Source organism: Stegostoma tigrinum, chromosome 14, assembly GCF_030684315.1.
Source record: "Stegostoma tigrinum isolate sSteTig4 chromosome 14, sSteTig4.hap1, whole genome shotgun sequence".
Taxonomy (NCBI): domain Eukaryota; kingdom Metazoa; phylum Chordata; class Chondrichthyes; order Orectolobiformes; family Stegostomatidae; genus Stegostoma; species Stegostoma tigrinum.
Genome location: NC_081367.1, coordinates 72631116 through 72652608, shown reverse-complemented (window position 1 = coordinate 72652608; position 21493 = coordinate 72631116). Strand labels below are relative to the sequence as shown.

Here is a 21493-nt window from a genome sequence, read left to right as displayed (position 1 = left end):
GGAACTGCAGATGCTGGAGAATCCAAGATACCAAAGTGTGGAGCTGGATGAACACAGCAGGCCAAGCAGCATCTCAGGAGCACAAAAGCTGACGTTTTGGGCCAAGACCCTTCATCTGAGAGCTATCTGATGAAGGGTCGAGGCCCGAAACGTCAGCTTTTGTGCTCCTAAGATGCTGCTTGGCCTGCTGTGTTCATCCAGCTCCACACTTTGTTATCTTCTTTGAGGGAGTGAAGGTGAAGGTACTCATTAAGGAAGCAGACAGAACTCTCAGGCTTCCTGTGAAAATTACTAATTAAAATTAATCTACTCTCCAGAAAGTATTTTAGTACAACAAACAGGGGTAGGACTTCTACAGTTAACGACAGGGCAGGGTAGTGCTGTAGAACATAGAACATAGAACAATACAGCACAGAACAGGCCCTTCGGCCCTCAATGTTGCGCCGACCTGTGATCTAATCTAAGTGCCCCCCCAACACTATCCCATCATCATCCATATGCTAATCCAAGGAACACGAGAGACATTTTAAAACAGACACCCAGGGCAAATTTTTTAAACAGTGGGTGATTCAGGCATGGAATGAACTCCCTGAGGAAGTGGTGGATGTGGGTACAATTACAACGTTTAAAAGACATTCGGATGGATATATGAATAGGAGAGGTGTGGAGGGATATGGGCCAGGAGCAGGCAGGTGTGTATGTTTGGCATGGACAGGTTGGAACGAAGGGTCTGTTTACGTTCTGTATGAGTCCATGACTCTAACTGTGGGACAGACATCCATGGGCCTTGAGCAAATAGCCATTCTTCATTTTTGATGCTGGGTCGTGAGACCAGCCTGAGCTGACAGACTGTCATTGCTGGCTCAACAATAAAGAGCATTACAACAAACGCTGATCCTGTGGTGAGTACAAAGCTCGAGTGGGGAAAGACAACGGGTGTCGGAATATTTACAAGTCACCTTACATACCCAGGTACAGGCCACCCCTACAACTGGGAACATGCTCTGCACAATTTTGTTTCCTCAATAATGTGTTACTCGCGCACATCTCCAAAACCAAAAAGAAACAACTTTCACTTGGAGAGTACGTACAGGGGTGGCAATGATTCACCAGTTACAAACCATCACCTGCATATCATTAAATACAAATGATGTATAATTTACCTTCAAAACTCAGGATTCTCACCGTTCTTAAGATTAAACGACCTAAAGCAGGGAGGAAGAACATGGGTTGCCTTTACTCAGCTGACGACTTCAGCATCACAATCCATGCTATTGCCACCAATGTTTCCTCTCCTTGGACAATAAAACACCAAACACACTGCTACAATAAGCATCGTAATACTCTAGGCCATTCCGGGAGGAATTGGCCTCATGGCATTATCGTTCGACTATTAATCCAGAAACTCAGCTCATGTTTTGGGGACCTGTGTTCAAATCCTGCCACAGCAGATGGTGGAATCTGAATTCAATTGAAAAGTCTGGAATTAGAATCTGCCAATGACCCTGGAGCCATTGCCAAAGCAAACCCCCTCTGGCTCATGAATGTCCTTCAGGGAAGAAAATCTGCCCTACACATGATTCCAGCAATGTGGCTGACCCTCAGCTGCCGTCTGGGCAATTAGGGATGGGCAGTAAATGCCGTCCCAGCCAATGACGCGCACATCCAGTGAATGAATAACAAAAAGAAAGGGCACTAGGCTAACTCTTCTGAAACCGAAACAAACGCAGAGCGCTGAAGAAACTCAGCATGTCCGGGCAGGATCTATTGGGGAAGAGAGACAGAGATAGAGACGGAGTTAATGTTGAGAGTCCGAGCAGACTGTGTGGGAGGCCAGTGCATAAGGTTAGGGGGTTTTTAAACATTGGACAGCCAAGAAGAGATATAACAAAGGTGTGAATTAAGGCATGAAAGCGAGAAAATTGGTCCTTTTTCTTAAGTGCAAAGTAAGCAAGACGCAAACAAGATGAAAAGATAATAAAGTGTGAAGCTGGATGAACACAGCAGGCTGAGCAGCATCTCAGGAGCACAGGAGCTTTTGTGCTCCTGAGATGCTGCTTGGCCTGCTGTGTTCATCCAGCTTCACACTTTATTATCTTGGATTCTCCAGCATCTGCAATTCCCATTATCTCTCACAAACAAGATGAAGCTGTGGGGGAGGAGAGGTGACAGAATGAAAGGAAGTAGAGAACAGACCTAATGCAGCCAGTTTCTGTAGTTATTCTTTCAATATTGAGACCTCAAAGTAGTGAAGTATTTAAAAGGAAAATGAGGTGTTGTATCAGTGATAATGGCAACTGTAGATGCTGGAGAATCCAAATAATAAAGTGTGAAGCTGGATGAACACAGCAGGCCAAGCAGCATCTCAGGAGCACAAAAGCTATGCTCCTGAGATGCTGCTCAGCCTGCTGTGTTCATCCAGCTTCACACTTTATTATCTTTTCATCTTGTTTGTGTCTTGCTTACTTTGCACTTGATAAAAAGGACCAATTTTCTCGCTTTCATGCCTTAATTCACACCTTTTGTTATATCTCTTCTTTGCTGTCCAATGTTTCGGGCCTAGACCTTACTGGAGCAGCATGGAAATGTTAGGGTGTGAGCATGATACGTCACTGAACTGGCTCACAACTGGGAAGTCAGGGTCCATGGTTTTATTTGAGTAATTTGAAACACAATCTGATAAAATTGTTCAACCTACTGAATCCAGAGGCAAGAATATGATTTAACTCTTCCAGATTGAATTACATTTCTTTTAAAAATGCCCAAGGCACAGACCTTGAGATGAAGCTCTGTCTCTCCACAGACACACAGACGGTTCGGACCTCTGACAGAAGCTTGTGGATCAAAACTCCACTCCAACTACCGGGTACATACAGCAGCCAAATACCCTGAGACTGCCCTGACAGACTGCTGCTTGCTGCGCTGGTTTACCTAAGAACCAGGAGCAAGGGGAGACCATTCAGCCCCTCGAGCCTGCTCTGCCAGTCAATACAATCATGCCTGATCTCTCGGCCTCAAACTCCATTTTCCAGCCCGCTTTCCATAACCCTTCAACCCATTAGTAATTAACAATCTGTCCATCCCCTCCCAAATTTACTCCACTTCCCAGCATTCACTGCACTATGGCAGACTGAACACTCAGTTTCCTTCCCAATAAAGGCTAACTGACCGGTGCTTGCATGGTGGGATCTTGCTGTGCGCAGCTGAGTGGCAGTGTCTGCTGCTGGGCAAGAGTCACTTCAGAGCGACCTGCACTGTGCGACGGACTTGAGCGTGTTTTTCGAAGATGTCCGAGTAGCGGCTGTGGCCCTTCCTGCCCCCTTACCCCGGTTTTCCAGTGTAAGTGGCTACGACCGGGGGCAGTGGGGTGTTTCGGATGGTTGGGGGGGGCGGGGCAGTGTTTCTCCCCCTTCCCTTTGCTGCCCAGCCCCTGACAAAAAGCAGGGGAACATGCACCTGCCATTTCATGGCAGAACCGTAACCATTTACCACCCACCTCCCCAAGCAGGACTCCTGGGGAAGGCTTGAGCCATGGGACTATAGGAAACTCTGAAGAGGAGGAGCTGATGAGGGGCAGACTAGAGGTCACTCTGGGCCTCCGACAGGGCCTGGCTGGCATGAAGGGGGGGGTGGGGTGGGAGGTGTGAAGGGGTGGGAGTAGGGGTGGAGGGGAGAAGGGCTGCTAAGCAAGGTGAGGTGCCACGTTGGAGATGCCTGGGTGGCAGGCTGGTGCAGTGAACACTGGTTGGTGTGCCTGTACCGCGTGACTCTTTGCCTGGGCTGGCAGAAGAGTGGCAGCATTCAGGCAAGCCACTTCAACAGTCATTAACGAGACAAGAGATGGTATTCAAGGTATATTCAGGGAGGACAGAGATGAAGATTGAAGATATTAAAGGCCTAGGGAGTTGTGGGAAGAAAGTGTGAATATGGCATTGAGATTGAAGATCAGCCATGAATGTTGGAGCAGGCTGGAAGGGCTGAATGGCCTACTTCCTTTTTTCAGTTTTGATGCTTAACTGCCAACACAAAAGCCTCAACTGGGCAGTAGGTCCGTGGATATGCCACCAGCCCTGCCTCCCCCCAACCCTGCTGTGTAAAATGGGAGACAGGTGTGGGTGAGCAGGCAGCATTTTAAGAGAAACCACCATTTCATCCCTCTGCTAAGAACGGTGGGTGGCCACAGAATACCACTCATGGGTTTGTACAGGGTCTGTGAAGGGAATGGCATGGTGCCAAGAACATGGGGAGGCAGTGGTACAGTGATAATTAGTGGTCCTCCGATTCAGGAAATTGAGGTGAAAATTCTGGGGACGTGGGTTCAAATCTCACGATGGTAGATGTAACATTTTAATTCAATGAGAAAAAAGCCAGCTGGATGAAAACCGCTGTTGATTTTTAAAGGGGATCTGATTGAGGTAGACAAAATTATGAGAGGTACAGATAGCTTAGATTCGGAGAATCACTTCCCAATGGTGGAATGATTTAAAACCAGAGGACCTGAGGATAAGGTGAGGAGTAAGTGTCTTAGAGGAGATCTGATGAATAATTTTTCCACCCAGATGGTGGTAGAAACATAGAATGTGCAATCTGAGAGGGTGGGGGATGCAGATCCCCTTCAACATTGAAGAAGCATCTGGGTCAGCCCTTAAAATGCTGGAGCATAGCACGCTATGGGCCAAATGCATGGAAATGGAATTAGTGTATTTGTTGTCAGAGATAATGCGAACTGCAGATCCTGGAGAATCTGAGATAACAAAGTGTGGAGCTGGATGAACACAGCAGGCCAAGCAGCATCTTAGGAGCACAAAAGCTGACGTTTCGGGCCTAGACAGTTTTCACTTTCTGATGAAGGTTCTGGGCCTGAAACGTCAGTTTTTGTGCTCCTAAGATGCTGCTTGGCCTGCTGTGTTCATCCAGCTCCACACCTTGTTATTTTAGTGTATTTGTTGGATGGCATACACATGGTGGGCTAAAGGGCTATTTCTACACTGTATGGCTCCATATTAAACAGGTTCCTCATTTCCATTTTTTACTTTTCAGCTGAGTAAATAGCAAGCTGCCTGGAGTCACTCATAAAAATATTAATTTCTTCCAGGAATTGCATGTGAGAGGAATACATGACTCACTACATTTCACTTCCATCTTTCAAAACCGAATAGAAAGATGACTGCTGTGGTTATTCGATTTAGGTTTTAGGCAAAGACTGGCTCCCAGGACTCATGATTCAAGTCACAGAGTCATAGAAACAGACCCTTCGGTCCAACTCGTCCATGTGACCAGATATCCTAACCAAATCTACTTCCATTTTCCAGCATTGGCCCCTATCACTCTTAAACCCTTCCTATTCATGTACCCATCCAGATGCCATTTAAATGTTGTAATTGTACCAGCCTCCACCACTTCCTCTGGCAGCTCATTCCATACACACACCACCCTCTGTGTGAAAAAGATGTCCCTCAGGTCCTTTCTAAATCCTTTTCTTCTCATCTTAAACCTATGCCCTCTAATTTTGGACTCCACTGCCCTAGAGAAAGGTCCTTGGCTATTCACCCTGTCTAATCCCCGCAGGATTTTACAAACCTCTGTAAGATCACCCCTCCGCCTCCAACGCTCCAGGTAAAATAGACCCGGCCTATTCACCCTCTCCTGATAGCTCAATCTCTACAACTCTGGCAACAGCATTGTTAACCTTTTCTGAACCCTTTCAAGCTTCACAACGTGTTTCCTATAACAGGGAGACCAGAATTGAGCACAGTATTCCAAAAGTGGCCTCACCAATGTCCTGTACAGAGGCAACATGACCTTCCAACTCCTGTACTCAATGCACTGACCAATAAAGGCAAGCATACCAAATACCTCTTCACTATCTTATCTACAAGTGACCCCACTTTCAAGGAACTATGGACCTACACTCCAAGGTCTCTTTGTTCAGCAACACTCTCCCATTAAGTGTATTCGTCCTGCCCTGATTTGCCTTTCCAAAATGCAGCGCCTCACATTTATCTAAATTAAACTCCATCTGCCACTCCTCGGCCTTTTCACCCATCTGGTCAAGGTGTCTCTGATATAACCTCCTTCGCTGTCCACAAGACCACCAATTTTGGTGTCATCTGCAAGCCTACTACCCATATCTCCTACGTTCACATCCAAACCGTTTATAAAAATGACAAAATGCAGTGGGCCCAGCACCGATCCTTGTGGCACACCACTGGTCACAGGCCTCCAGTCTGAAAATCAAGCCTCCACCACCACCCTCTGTCTGTACCTTTGAGCCAGTATTAAATGTGACCTAACCTTTTTGAGCAGTCCACAATGTGGAACATTGATTAGAATTGAATTCCCCAAAAATCAAGGAAGTACTTAATAGAAATGTCTACAGAGACTAACAAAGTGTGGAGCTGGATGAACACAGCAGGCCCAGCAGCATCTCAGGAGCACAAAAGCTGACGTTTTGGGCCTAGACCCTTCATCAGAGAGGGGGATGGGGAGAGGGAGCTGGAATAAATAGGGAGAGAGGGGGAGGCGGACCGAAGATGGAGACATAAGAAGATAGGTAGACAGGACAGTATAGGTGAGGAGGTAGGGAGGGGATAGGTCAGTCCGGGGAGGACGGACAGGTCAAGGAGGCAGGATGATATTAGTGGGTAGGAAATGGAGGTGCGGCTTGAGGTGGGAGGAAGGGATGGGTGAGAGGAAGAACAGGTTAGGGAAGCAGGGACAGGCTGGACTGGTTTTGGGATGCAGTCGGGGGAGGGGATGAGCTGGGCTGGTTCTGTGATGCAGTGGGGGAAGGGGAGATTTTGAAGTTTGTGAAGTCCACTTGGGAACCCTGCAGCCCAATGGTATCAATGTGGACTTCACAAGCTTCAAAATCTCCCTTTCCCCCACCGCATCCCAAAACCAGCCCAGCTCGTCCCCTCCCCCCACTGCATCCCTAAACCAGCCCAGCCTAACCGCTTCCCTAACCTGTTCTTCCTCTCACCCATCCCTTCCTCCCACCCCAAGATGCACCCCCATTTCCTACCTACCACCTCATCCCACCTCCTTGACCTGTCCGTCTTCCCTGGACTGACCTATCCCCTCCCTACCTCCCCACCTATACTCTCCTCTCTGCCTATCTTGTTTTCTCTCCATCTTCGCTCCGCCTCCCCCTCTCTCCCTATTTATTCCAGTTCCCTCTCCGCATCCCCCTTTTCTGATGAAGGGTCTAGGCCCGAAACGTCAGCTTTTGTGCTCCTGAGATGCTGCTTGGCCTGCTGTGTTCATCCAGCCTCACACTTTGTTATCTTGGATTCTCCAGCATCTGCAGTTCCCATTATCACTGTCTACAGAGACTGCTGGTTGACCAAGGAGGAATACAAGCTGGGGTTGGTGTCAGTATCACTGTGGGGTGGCATGGTGGTTCATTGGTTAGCACTGCAGGGACCTGGGTTCAATTCCATCCTCAGGCAACTAACTGTGTGGAGTTTGCACATTCTCCCCGTGTCTGCATGGGTTTCCTCCCACAATCCAAAGATGTGCAGATTAGGTGGATTGGTCATACTAAATTGCCCGTAGTGTTCAGGGAGGTGTAGATTAGGTGGGTTATGGGGGATGGGTCTGGGGTGGGGGGGGGGGGGGATGCTCTGTGGGTCAGTGTGGACTTGTTGGGCTGAAGGGCCTGTTTCCACACTGTAGGGATCGATGAATGGTCATCCAGAACCACAGGCCAACACTTTGGTGATATGAGTGCAAATCTTACTAACAACAGATGGTGAAATTTGGCAAGGGAGTAGAACAAAGTGAGAGGGAGGAAGTTGGAGAGAGGGGAAGCCTGTAAACAAAATAGTTCCAAAATCTTGCATAACACCAATATTCAGCTATCTCGGTGTCAGGAAATCTTCATAAAGGATCAAAGGTTACAGGGGACTACTGCTTGGAGCCCCTTAGACTTAAGGACTCAATGTCAATAATTTTCAGGCATGAGCACCTTCTTCTACGTCCTTCCTCCAATTTCCACACACCATGCCTCGTCATCACATGGCCAACTGCGACATCCATCCCATTGTCAGTTGCTGTTAATCCCCATTAGCAGCTATTCATTCTCTAAGGCAGAACTTCACTCATTCCTGTGTCTGTCCAACTGCTTCTCTCCACTTCTCTCTCTCTCTCTTTCCCTCTCTCACGGCTCCATCTTGACATATTATTTACATGGATGGGTTGAATAGCCAAGGTCCTTTTCCGAGAGGCGGGGAGTGCAAACTAAAGGGCACAGATTTAAGTGGAGACGGGTAAGGCTTGAAAGGGATGTAAAGAGCACTGTTTTTCAGCAGAAGATGATGCATGTATGGAATGAGCTCCCACCCGACTGTGTGTGTGCGGAGAGATGGAGCTTCATCTCAAGGTCTGTGCCTTGGGCATTTTTAAAAGAAATGTAATTCAATCTGGAAGAATTAAGTCATATTCTTGCCTCTGGATTCAGTGGGTTGAACAATTTCATCAGACCACATTTCAAATTACTCGAATAAAAGCAAAATACTATGGAGCCTGACTTCCCAATTGTGAGCCAGTTCAGTGACCTGCCATCTCACATCCTAACATTTCCATGCTGCTCCAGTAAGACACAACACCTCATTTTCCTTTTAAATACTTCACTACTTTGAGGTCTCAATATTGAAAGAATAACTACAGAAACTGGCTGCATTAGGTCTGCTGGTGATAATGGGAACTGCAGATGCTGGAGAATCCAAAGGAATTCTCTTTCGATTCCTCCCACTTCCTACAGACAAAGGGGATGGCCATGGGCACCCGCATGGACCCCAGCTATGCCTGCCTCTTTGTAGGTTACATGGAACAGTCCCTCTTCCGCACCTACACAGGCCCCAAACCCCACCTCTTCCTCCGGTACATTGATGACTGTATCGGCGCCACCTCTTGCTCCCCAGAGGAGCTCGAACAGTTCATCCACTCTACCAACACCTTCCACCCCAACCTCAAGTTCACCTGGGCCATCTCCAGCACATCCCTCACCTTCCTGGACCTCTCAGTCTCCATCTCAGGCAATCAGCTTGTAACTGATGTCCATTTCAAGCCCACCGACTCCCACAGCTACCTAGAATACACCTCCTCCCACACACCCTCCTGCAAAAATTCCTTCCCCTATTCCCAATTCCTCCGCCGCATCTGCTCCCACGATGAGGCATTCCACTCCCGCACATCCCAGATGTCCAAGTTCTTCAAGGACCACAACTTTCCCCCCACAGTGGTCGAGAACGCCCTTGACCGTGTCTCCCGCATTTCCCGCAACACATCCTTCACACCCCGCACCCGCCACAACCGCCCAAAGAGGATCCCCCTCGTTCTCACACACCACCCCACCAACCTCTGGAAACAACACATCATCCTCCAACACTTCCGCCATCTACAATCCAACCCCACCACCCAAGACATTTTTCCATCCCCACCCCTGTCTGCTTTCCGGAGAGACCACTCTCTCCGTGACTCCCTTGTTCGTTCCACACTGCCCTCCAACCCCACCACACCCAGCACCTTCCCCTGCTACCGCAGGAAATGCTACACTTGCCCCCACACCTCCTCCCTCACCCCCATCCCAGGCCTCAAGATGACTTTCCGTATTAAGCAGAGTTTCACCTGCACATCTGCCAATGTGGTATACTGTATCCATTGTACCCGGTATGGCTTCCTCTACATTGGGGAAGCCAAGCGGAGGCTTGGGGACCGCTTTGCAGAACACCTACACTCAGTTCGCAATAAACAACTGCAGTCGCGAAGCATCTCCACTCCCCCTCCCATTCTTTAGATGACATGTCCATCATGGGCCTCCTGCACTGCCACAATGATGCCACCCGAAGGTTGCAGGAACAGCAACTCATATTCTGCTTGGGAACCCTGCAGCTCAATGGTATCAATGTGGACTTCACAAGCTTCAAAATCTCCCCCTCCCCCACTGCATCCCAAAACCAGCCCAGTTCGTCCCCTCCCCCCACTGCACCACACAACCAGCCCAGCTCTTCCCCTCCACCCACTGCATCCCAAAACCAGTCCAACCTGTCTCTGCCTCCCTAACCTGTTCTTCCTCTCACCCATCCCTTCCTCTCACCCCAAGCCGCACCTCCATTTCCTACCTACTAACCTCATCCCACCGCCTAGACCTGTCCGTCTTCCCTGGACTGACCTATCCCCTCCCTACCTCCCCACCTATACTCTCCTCTCCACCTATCTTCTTTTCTCTCCATCTTTGGTCCGCCTCCACCATCTCCCTATTTATTGCAGAAACCTCACCCCATCCCCCTCTCTGATGAAGGGTCTAGGCCCGAAACGTCAGCTTTTGTGCTCCTGAGATGCTGCTTGGCCTGCTGTGTTCATCCAGCTTCACACTTTGTTATCTTGCATTAGGTCTGTTCTCCACTTCCTTTCATTCTGTCACCTCTCCTCCCCCACAGCTTCATGTTGTTTGCGTCTTGCTTACTTTGCACTTAAGAAAAAGGACCAATTTTCTCGCTTTCATGCCTTAATTCACACCTTTGTTATATCTCTTCTTGGCTGTCCAATGTTTAAAAACCCCCTAACCTTATGCACTGGCCTCCCACACAGTCTGCTCGCTTGCTGCTCCCTCCCTCTGTCAAAAATATTTTTTAAAAAACTATTTTGCAACACTTTTCAGTTCTGCCTTCAGCTCAGACTCTCAACATTAACTCCGTCTCTATCTCTGTCTCTCTTCCCCAATAGATCCTGCCCGGACGTGCTGAGTTTCTTCAGCGCTCTGCGTTTGTTTCGGTTTCAGAAGAGTTAGCCTAGTGCCCTTTCTTTTTGTTATTCATTCACTGGATGTGCGCGTCATTGGCTGGGACGGCATTTACTGCCCATCCCTAATTGCCCAGACGGCAGCTGAGGGTCAGCCACATTGCTGGAATCATGTGTAGGGCAGATTTTCTTCCCTGAAGGACATTCATGAGCCAGAGGGGGTTTGCTTTGGCAATAGCTCCAGGGTCATTGGCAGATTCTAATTCCAGACTTTTCAATTGAATTCAGATTCCACCATCTGCTGTGGCAGGATTTGAACACAGGTCCACCCACTGCATCCCAAACTACCGCATCCCAAAACCAGCCCAGTTCGTCCCCTCCCCCCACTGCACCACACAACCAGCCCAGTTCTTCCCCTCCACCCACTGCATCCCAAAACCAGTCCAACCTGTCTCTGCCTCCCTAACCTGTTCTTCCTCTCACCCATCCCTTCCTCCCACCCCAAGCTGCACCTCCATCTCCTACCTACTAACCTCATCCCACCTCCTTGACCTGTCCGTCTTCCCTGGACTAACCTATGCCCTCCCTAACTCCCCACCTATACCCTCCTCTCCAACTATCTTCTTTTCTCTCCATCTTCTGTCCACCTCCCCCCTCTCTCCCTATTTATTCCAGAACCCTCACCCCATCCCCCTCTCTGATGAAGGGTCTAGGCCCGAAACGTCAGCTTTTGTGCTCCTGAGATGCTGCTGGGCCTGCTGTGTTCATCCAGCCTCACATTTTATTATCCCCAAAACATGAGCTGAGTTTCTGGATTAATAGTCGAGCGATAATGCCATGAGGCCAATTCCTCCCGGAATGGCCCAGAGTATTACGATGCTTATTGTAGCAGTGTGTTTGGTGTTTTATTGTCCAAGGAGAGGGAACATTGGTGGCAATAGCATGGATTGTGGTGCTGAAGTCATCAGCTGAGTAAAGGCATCCCATGTTCCTCCTCCCTGCTTTAGGTCGTTTAATCTTAAGAACGGTGAGAATCCAGAGTTTTGAAGGTAAATTATACATTTGTATAATTTGTGTATTTAATGATATGCAGGTGATGGTTTGTAACTGGTGAATCATTGCCACCCCTGTACGTACTCTCCAAGTGAAAGTTGTTTCTTTTTGGTTTTGGAGATGTGCGCGAGTAACACATTATTGAGGAAACAAAATTGTGCAGAGCATGTTCCCAGTTGTAGGGGTGGCCTGTACCTGGGTATGTAAGGTGACTTGTAAATATTCCGACACCCGTTGTCTTTCCCCACTCGAGCTTTGTACTCACCACAGGATCAGCGTTTGTTGTAATGCTCTTTATTGTTGAGCCAGCAATGACAGTCTGTCAGCTCAGGCTGGTCTCACGACCCAGCATCAAAAATGAAGAATGGCTATTTGCTCAAGGCCCATGGATGTCTGTCCCACAGTTAGAGTCATGGACTCAAACAGAAAGTAAACAGACCCTTTGGTCCAACCTGTCCATGCCAAACATAATCCCAAAGTAAAAGTGGTCCCACCTGCCTGCTCCTGGCCCATATCCCTCCACACCTTTCCTATTCATATGGTCATCCGAATGTCTTCTAAACATTGTAATTGTACCCACATCCACCACTTCCTCAGGGAGTTCATTCCATGCCTGAAACACCCACTGTTTAAAAAATTTGCCCTGGGTGTCTTATTTAAATCTCTGCTTTTACTTAGTGCCCCATAGTCCTGAAATCGCCCAACGTAAAGAAAAGACAACCACTATTAACCCTGTCTGTGCCCCTCATGATTTTATAAACCGCTATAAGGTTCAATTGAAAAGTCTGGAAAAGTCTGCCAATGTCCCTCGAACCATTGCCAAAGATTACCCCCTCTGGCTCATGAATGTCCTTCAGGGAAGAAAATCTGCCTTACACATGATTCCAGCAATGTGGCTGACCGTCAACCTCATATGCTTCAGTGAAGAAATTCCCAACCTATCCAGCCTCTGTTTATAAACCAAACCTTCCCTACCTGGCAACATCCTGGTAAATTTCTTCAGAACCATCTACAGCTTGATTAAATCCTAACCATAACAGAGAACTGGACACAGTAACCCAGAAGAGGCCTCATCAATGTCTTGTAAAACTGCGACATGACTTCCCAACTCCTATAACTCGAAGGACTGAGCAGCGAAGGGGAGTGTGATAAATGCCTTTTTAACCACCCTGTCCATACGTGACGCAAACTTCACAGAATTATGTACCTGAACCTCTGTGTCACTCTGATCTACAGCACGACCCAACGCCCTTTCATCAATTGTAAAAATCCTACCCCTGTTTGTTGTACTAAAATACTTTCTGGAGTGTAGAGTAATTTTAATTAGTAATTTTCACAGGAACCTTGAGAGTTCTGTCTGCTTCCTTAATGAGTACTTTTACCTTCACTCCCTCAAAGAAGATATCATTTAACAAAGGTAAATGATAGTGAGAATGTATGCTTGCTGATGTTATGGTCCACACTCAGTTTTCCTCAGTTTTACAAACCTCATTGAGTTTTTTGAGAAGGTGACCAAGCATGTGGATGAGGGTAGGGCAGTTGACGTGATGTACTTGGACTTCAGTAAAGCCATTGATAAGGTTCCACATGGTAGGCTATTGGAGAAAATACAGAGGCACGGGATTGAGGGAGAGTCAGCAGTTTGGACTAGACACTGGCTTTCTGTAAGAAGGCAATGAGTGGTTGTTGATGGAAAATATTCAGCCTGGAGTCCGGTTACTAGTGGTGTGCCTCAAGGATCTGTTTTGGGACCACTGCTGTTTGTTATTTTTATAAATGACTTGGACGCCGGCATAGGTGGATGGGTTAGTAAGTTTGCAGATGACACTAAAGTTGGTGGAGTGGTGGACAGTGTGGAAGAATGTTGCAGGCTGCAGGGAGACTTGGATAAACTGCAGAATTGGGCTGAAAGGTGGCAAATGGAGTTCAATGCAGATAAATGTGAGGTGATTCACTTTGGGAGGAATAATGGGAAGGCAGAATATTGGGTCAATGGAAAGATTCTTGGTAGTGTGGATGTGCAGAGGGATCTTGATGTCCATGTACATAGATCCCTGAAAGTTGCCACCCAGGTTGATAGTGCTGTTAAGAAGGCTTATGGTGTGTTAGGTTTTATTTGTAGAGGGATTGAGTTCTGGAGCCGTGATGTCATGCTTCAACTGTACAAAATGCTAGTGCGGCCTCACTTGGAATATTGCGTGCAGTTCTGGTCGCCCCATTACAGGAAGGATGTGGAAGCATTGGAAAAGGTGCAGAGGCGATTTACCGGGATGTTGCCTGGTCTGGAGCACAGGGCCTATGAAGAAAGGCTGAGGGACCTGGGTCTGTTCTCATTGGAGAGAAGGAGGCTAAGAGGGGATTTAATAGAGACAAACGAGGTGATCAGAGGATTAGATAGGGTGGACAGTGAGAGTCTTTTTCCGAGGATGATGACTTCAGCTTGTACAAGGGGGCATAGCTACAAATTGAGGGGTGATAGATTTAAGACAGATGTCAGAGACAGGTTCTTTACTCAGAGAGTGGTAAGGGCGTGGAAGCCCCTGCCTGCCAACGTAGTTAACTCAGCCACATTAGGGGCATTTCAACAGTCCTTGGATAAGCATATGGATAACGATGGGATAGTGTAGGGGTAGGGGCTTAGATTAGTTCACAGGTCGGTGCAACATCGAGGGCCGAAGGGCCTGTTCTACGCTATATTGTTCTTTGTTCTATGTTCCTGTTTGATTTTCTTCCCCTATTTGAATTGTTCAGAGATGTTATTACACACCTCAGGAGCACAGGGGACATGAACCCAGGCCTCCTGCTCCAGAGGCCTGGGCTTTACCACTGCGCCACAAGAGGGTGCCATGTTTTTATTCTATAGGTAAAGTGTTAGCAGAGCTTCTGCCTGGCGTTTTAACATACACGTCCCATCGCCCCACGGCACAATGAACTGAAGTAGCAGTTTGTTGTTTCTTCATGTGGTACTCTTTTCCAACTTTCAAAAGGATACAATTCTTGGAAAGCAATATTGCCACCTTTTGCAAAAAAAGTTCCATTGGTGCTTGGCTTTGTTGGGAGGAATTTTTGTACAATCTTCAGCTCTGATTAATGCTGAATGTATAAAGTGTAGGAACAGAACATTTGGGGAATTCAAGAATGCACATGCATCAATCATAAAAAAACTCACATCAAACTTCAGTGGGTAATAAGGAAGGCATATGGAATGACAAGGTGTAGAGCTGGATGAACACAGCAGGCCGAGCAAGTAGGCTACTTTTCGGGCCTAGACCCTTCCTGCTCCTCTGATGCTGCTTGGCCTGCTGTGTTCATCCAGCTCTACACCTTGTTATCTCAGATTCCTTGAGGATTTGAGAGGGCACATTTTGGTAGAGCAATTCAGGGCAGTACTTATATACTTAATGGTAAGGTCCTGGAGACTGTTGCTGAACAAAGAGAAATCGGAGTGCATGCTCATAGTTTCTTGAAAGTGGAGTTACAGGGAAGGTAAACGGAATGGCAAGGTGTAGAGCTGGATGAACACAGCAGGCCAAGGAGCAGGAAGGCTGACGTTTTGGGCTTAGACCCTTTCATTTTCTGAAGAAAATTCTAGGCCCGAAATGTCATCGTTCCTGCTCCTCTGACGCGTGGCCTGATGTGCTTTTCAAACTTTACACCTTGTTATCTTAGATTCTCCAGCATCTGCAGTTCCTACTATCTCAGGTAAATGGAATGTTGGCCTTGATTTCAAAGGGAAAAGAGTATAAACATAGGGAGGTTTTGCTCAAACTATACAAGACACGAGTGAAACCACAGGTAGAGTCCTTTCAACAGCTTTGTTCTCCTTCCTGAAAGAGCCTGCCCAGAGAAGGTTCTCTAGATTGATCCTGGGTCTGAAGGGATTTTCTTATGAGGAGAGTTTGATCAGGTTAGGCCTGTACTCATTGGAGTTTAGAAGACTGAGAGGTAAATGTATTGAAACATGGAAGATCTTTTGAGGATTTGAGAGGGAACATTTTGGAAGGGCAATTCAGGACAGGACTTATATACTTAATGGTAAGGTCCTGGAGAATGTTGCTGAACAAAGAGATCTTGGTCTGCAGATTCATAGTTCTCTGAAAGTGGAGTTGCAGGTAGACAGGATGGTGAAGAAGTCACTTGGTACGCTTGCCTTTATTGGTCAGTGCATTGTGTATAGGAGTTGGGAGGGTCATGTTGCAGGTGTATGGGACATTGGATAGGCCACTTTTCGAAAACTGTGTCCAATTCTGGTCTCCCTGCTATAGGAAGGATGTTGTGGAGCTTGAAAGGGTTCAGAAAACATTTACGAGGATATTTAGAATTCAGAATCTGTACAGTGTGGAAACAGGCCCTTTGGTTCAACAAATCCACACTGACCCTCACATCATCCCACCCCCCTCTCACCCATCTAATTTACATATCCCTGAACCCCAAGGGCAATTTAGCATGGTCAATGCACTTCGTCTGCACATCAGGGTTGGATGGTTTGAGCCAATGGGAGAGGTTGAACAGACTGGGGCTATTTTCCTGAACGCTCGGAGGCTGACGAGTGACCTTATAGAGGTTTATAAAATCATGAGGGGCATGGATAGGGTGAAAAGTCAAGGTCTTTTCCCCCCAAGGCAGGGGAGCCCCAAACCACACGGTGTAGCTTTAAGGTGAGAGGGGAAAGGTTTAAGGGAGACCATTTTTAAGAATGTGCAACGTTTTCGCACACAGAATGGTACGTGTATGGAATGAGCTGCTATAGGAAGTGGTGGAGGCTGGTACAGTTACAACATTTAAAAGGCATCTGGAAGGGTATATGAATAGGAAGGGATTGGAGGGATATGGGTCAGATACTGAGAAATGGTACTAGGTCAGATTTGGATATCTGGTAGGCAGGGACGAGTTGTCTGAAGGGTCTGTGTCCACGCTGTATGGCTCTATGACTTCTCCCTGCCCCAACTTCAGTATATAAACTTCATTTCTGAAGAAGAGTCTAGGCTTGAAACGTCAGCCTTCCTGCTCCTCCTATGCTGCTTGGCCTGCTGTGTTCATCCAGCTCTACATTTTGTTATTTCAGTATATAAACTCACCTTTTCCCAGCAACAATCAGTTCTGAAGAAGGGTCACTGGACCCACAACATTAACTCTGCTTACTTTCCATAGATGTTGTCAGACCTGATGAAGGGTCTCGGTCCAAAACGTCAGCTTTTGTGCTCCTGAGATGCTGCTTGGCCTGCTGTGTTCATCCCGTTCCATACTTTGTTATCTTGGATTCTCCAGCATCTGCAGTTCCCATTATCTCTGTTGTCAGACCTGCTGAGTTTTTTGCTGCATTTTTGCTTCTGACTTCAAGCATCTGCAGTTCTTAGGATGCTTTTTGGCACAGGAAGGGGGCAGGAGGAATGGACGTAAGAAACATATCAGCCATGATCGAGTGGCAGATAGACTTGATGGGCCGAATGGCCTAATTCTGCCTCTACATCTGGTGGTCTAAGTTTCAGAGACATCGTCACTGTTTGCCAGGCATATGGATTGGCCAGAACACTTTGTACAATCTCTTGCTCTTCTTCAAAACAATGCCACGTGACCTTTTGTGTCCACTTGAGAGGAAAGTTCTGATTTAACATCTTGGGCAAAAGTTATCTATTGTACTAAGTATTAAGATCACTGGGTTTCAACAATGGAACTCCATGTCATATGATAAGGAGACTTTGTGTGTACATCATTAGTGTTGCACAATAAAGGGGCATAATAGGATTTACTTATTCAATACGTCAACAAACTATTCTTTCAGAGAAAGTAAGCATTGTAGTTCTAAAGAGAGAAAGCTTTGAGATTATCCATCTCAAATTGTATAATACACCAACGAATGAATCCTGATTGAATATAAACTATACAGACACAGAGCAAAATAAAGGCTGTCACTGCCTGCTTTTCAGAGATCAACAAAATCTCAAGACTCCAGCATCAACAGTTCTTACTATCTCTTAACAAAATCTGGCATCTTCCCAAGGGAAGAAGTAAAGGATTTGCCAAGCTGGAGAAACTTCCTACAAACATGTTTAGCCTGTAATTGGACTTTGGCTCAAGCTATTTAGAGCACTTCCACACACAGTGTAGCTGAACTGCAAATTTAAAGGAATAAGTCTATGTGTGACCTGGCATTACATAAGAACCAGGGGCAGGAGTGGACCATCCGGCCCCCTCGAGCCTGCTCCATCATTCAATAAGATCATGGCTAACCTTTCCGTGGACACAGCGCCACTTACCTGCCCACTCACTATAACCCTTACTCCCTCCACTGTTCAAAAATCTATGTTTGCCTTAAAAACTTTCAATGAGGAAGCCTCAACTGCTTCACTGGGCAGGGACTTCCACAGACTCACACCCCGTTTGGGTGAAGAAGTTCCTCCTGACCTCAGTTCTAAATCAGCTCCCCTTTATTTTGAGCCTATGCCCCCTAGTTCTCATTTCACCTGCCAATGGAAACTAAACCCCTGCTTCTATTTTATCTATTCCCTTCATAATTGTATATGTTTCTATTAGATTCCCCGCCCTTCTAAATTCTAATGAGTACAGTCCCGCTTGATTCATTCTATCCTCTCAAGCCAACCTTCTCAACTCCTGAATCAACCTAGTGAACCTCCTCTGCACTCCCTCCAGCACCAGTACATCCTTTCTCAAATAAGGAGATCAAAACTGCACACAGTACTCCAGATGTGTCCTCACCAGGAACCTACACAGCTGCAACATAGCCTCCCTGTTTTTAAACTCCATCCCTCTAGCAATGAAGGACAAATGTCCAGTTACCTTCTTAATTACCTGCTGCACCTGCAAACCATTTTTTGTGATTCATGCACAAGGACACCCAGGTCCCCCTGCACAGCAGTACACTGCAACTTTTCACCATTTAAATAACCGCTCATTTTTCTGCTGTTCCTACTAAAATGAATGGCCTCACATTTGCCAATATCATATTCCATCTGCCAGACTCCTGCCTACTCCCTTTATCTATCTATAGCACACTGCACATCAGTGTCCTCTGCACTCTTTGCTCCACCTTCGCCCCATTTTAGTGTCATTTGTGAACTTTGACCCACTACACTTGGTCCCCAACTCTAAATCATCTATGTAAATTGTACACAATTGCAAACCTAATACTGATCCCTGAGGCACACCACTAGCCACTGATCACCGACCACAAAGATGCCCATTTAACCCTACTCTTTGCTTTCTGTTCTTTAACCAATCTTCAGTATCCTCCAGTCCCCAAAACAGCTGGAAGTAATGTCACATTAATGTTGCATAACAGTCATTTTCATAATTGTTGTCTTCCTCTATTACATATACCACAGAAACAGAAAATGGGAAGAGGAATAGGCCATTCGGCCCTTCGAGCCATTAAATATGGTCACGGCTGATCACCCATCTCAGTCCCCTCAGCCCCATACCCCTCGATCCCTAAGAATGATTTCTAACTCCTTCTTGAAAATATTTAATGTTTTGCCTTCAGCCACTTTCTGTTGTAGTGAATTCCACAGGCTCCCCTCTTCTCTGGGTAAAGAAATTTCTCCTCATCTCAGTTTGCATATTGTTTAATGGATTTATTTCTCCTAAATGCACCACAATGGGTACAAGCTGCATGCTTTCAATGTGCCCAAAATGTACCTTTATTATTGGAAATGTTTATGTAAGCAAAAAACACAATTCATTGGTGGCACCATTGAGAGGAGATGAAGGAACTGTATCACTCAAATTGTTCTGGCATGACTTCAGTCCATTCTGTCGCAAACATTGGTGCGAGTTACTTTTAGACTCCCTAATAAGAATTGCAGTGTACAGAAGAGCATAAAGCAGCAAACATGAGGAACATGCAATACTGTAACTTTGAGGGACCGTTTTCTTTATTCATTTGTGGAATGTGGGCATTGCTGACTGGGCCAGTATTTCTTGCCTGTCCCTAATTGCCCTTTGAGAAGGTGGGGGTCAGCTGCCTTCTTGAACCGCTGTAGTCCTCGTGCCATGAGCTGTCCCACAATTCCATCAGGGAGGGAATTCCAGGGTTTTGACCCAGTAACTGGGAAGGAACGGCGATATATTTCCCATTCAGGATGGTGAATGGCTTGGAGGGGAACTAGCAGGGGGTAGCATTCCCATGCATCTGCTACCCTTATCCTTCTACATGGAAGTGGTCATGGGTTTGGAAGGTACTGTCGCAGGGTCTTCGGTGAATTTCCACAGTGCATCTTAGACAACATTTGGCAATTATATTGTCTTTTACATTGAGGAAACCAAATTTTCAGTGATAGTGAGAAGGTCAACTTTATGAAGTGTGGGCAGGTTGGCTGCTATTATGCAATGAGAAAGACTCGAGTAATAAGCTTGTAGTTAAGGAGCCTTGAGGAAAGACTGAGAAATGTGAAATTTTGAGGCCGAAAAGCCATTTAGTGAAGTCAAAAACATGTACATAGGTGTGAAGGGCAAGTTGATAAAATTAGATTGAAAACTGCTTTAACAGATGTGATTACCAAATCACAGGATTATTATGGTCAGAGAGAGAGGCCATTCAGCCCATCATATTTACACTGGATCTATTATCTAGTCCGGCTCTATTATTGAATGCCAGTCTCCTGCCTTTTCCTCATATCTCTGCATACCTTCATTATCCCGTTCCTGTGTTGTAACATCCTGTAATTTTATGAGTACTGGAACAGTTTTTAATGCAATATTTTCTAATGATCTTTGCAGTTTAATAGGTTGATGTTAATCATGTGCAAACAAACCTATGTCAGTAAACCCAATAAATCTATTCAGCTTTATTATAAAGAGTAGCTAATGCGAAAAGTCATCTCATCCCACGGAGAAAAGACCATCTTAACTTTATTATTGTTGTTTATTGCCCTGTCACATAAAATGGAGCAAAATCACTTCATTATAGATATGTGCTCTACCTCATACTGATTAATTCTTGGAAATTTTTGAAGCAATGTTTCCATCACAGGAACAGGAGCGGGCCATTCAGCCCCTCGAACTTGGTCTGCTGTTCAATAAGATCATGGCTGATCCACGACCTGTCTTTCTCTTTCTTAGGAAGGGTCGCTCAGCCTGAAACGTAAACTCTGATTTCTCTCCACGGATGCTGCCAGGCTGGCTGAGCTTTTCCAGAAATTTCTATTTTTGTGCCCAACTCCATATGCTCACTTTGGGCCCATATCCCCAGATAACCTTGTTTAATAAAAATCTGTCTGTCTCAAATTGAAATTTAACAAATGAATGAGCATTAACTGCTATTTGAAGAAGAAAGTTCCTAACCTCCACTATTCTTTGTGTGTAGAAGTGCTTCATAACATGTTTCCTGAGTGGTTTGGCCCTAATTAGTGGGCTGTGCTCCTGAATCTATCTTTATCTCCCTGTCTTTCAACCTTAATATCATGAATACCTCAATTAGATCACCCATTAATCTTCTAAATTCTACAGAATAAAGGCCTAATTAGTCTAATTTCTCCTCACTACCTACAGTCATTGTTATACAGCACGGAAACAGACCCTTTGGCCCATTTCGTCCTTTTCTGTACCCTTTCTAGCTTAACAACATCCTTCTGCTGTCTGCGTACACCTGTGTTGAACTCTCTCCAGGGCAAAAACATCCATCCTAAGGAGTGACTTAGAGATAGTAGGGACTGCAGATGCTGGAGAATCTGAGATAACA

At 46.3% G+C, this 21493-nt stretch overlaps 1 protein-coding gene across 2 annotated transcripts in view; it reads right to left on the bottom strand.

The window, feature by feature from the left end:
* LOC125457988 (sodium/hydrogen exchanger 9-like) overlaps positions 1–21493 on the bottom strand; it is a 453786-nt gene that overhangs the window by 158165 nt on the left and 274128 nt on the right. The window lies entirely within an intron of this gene.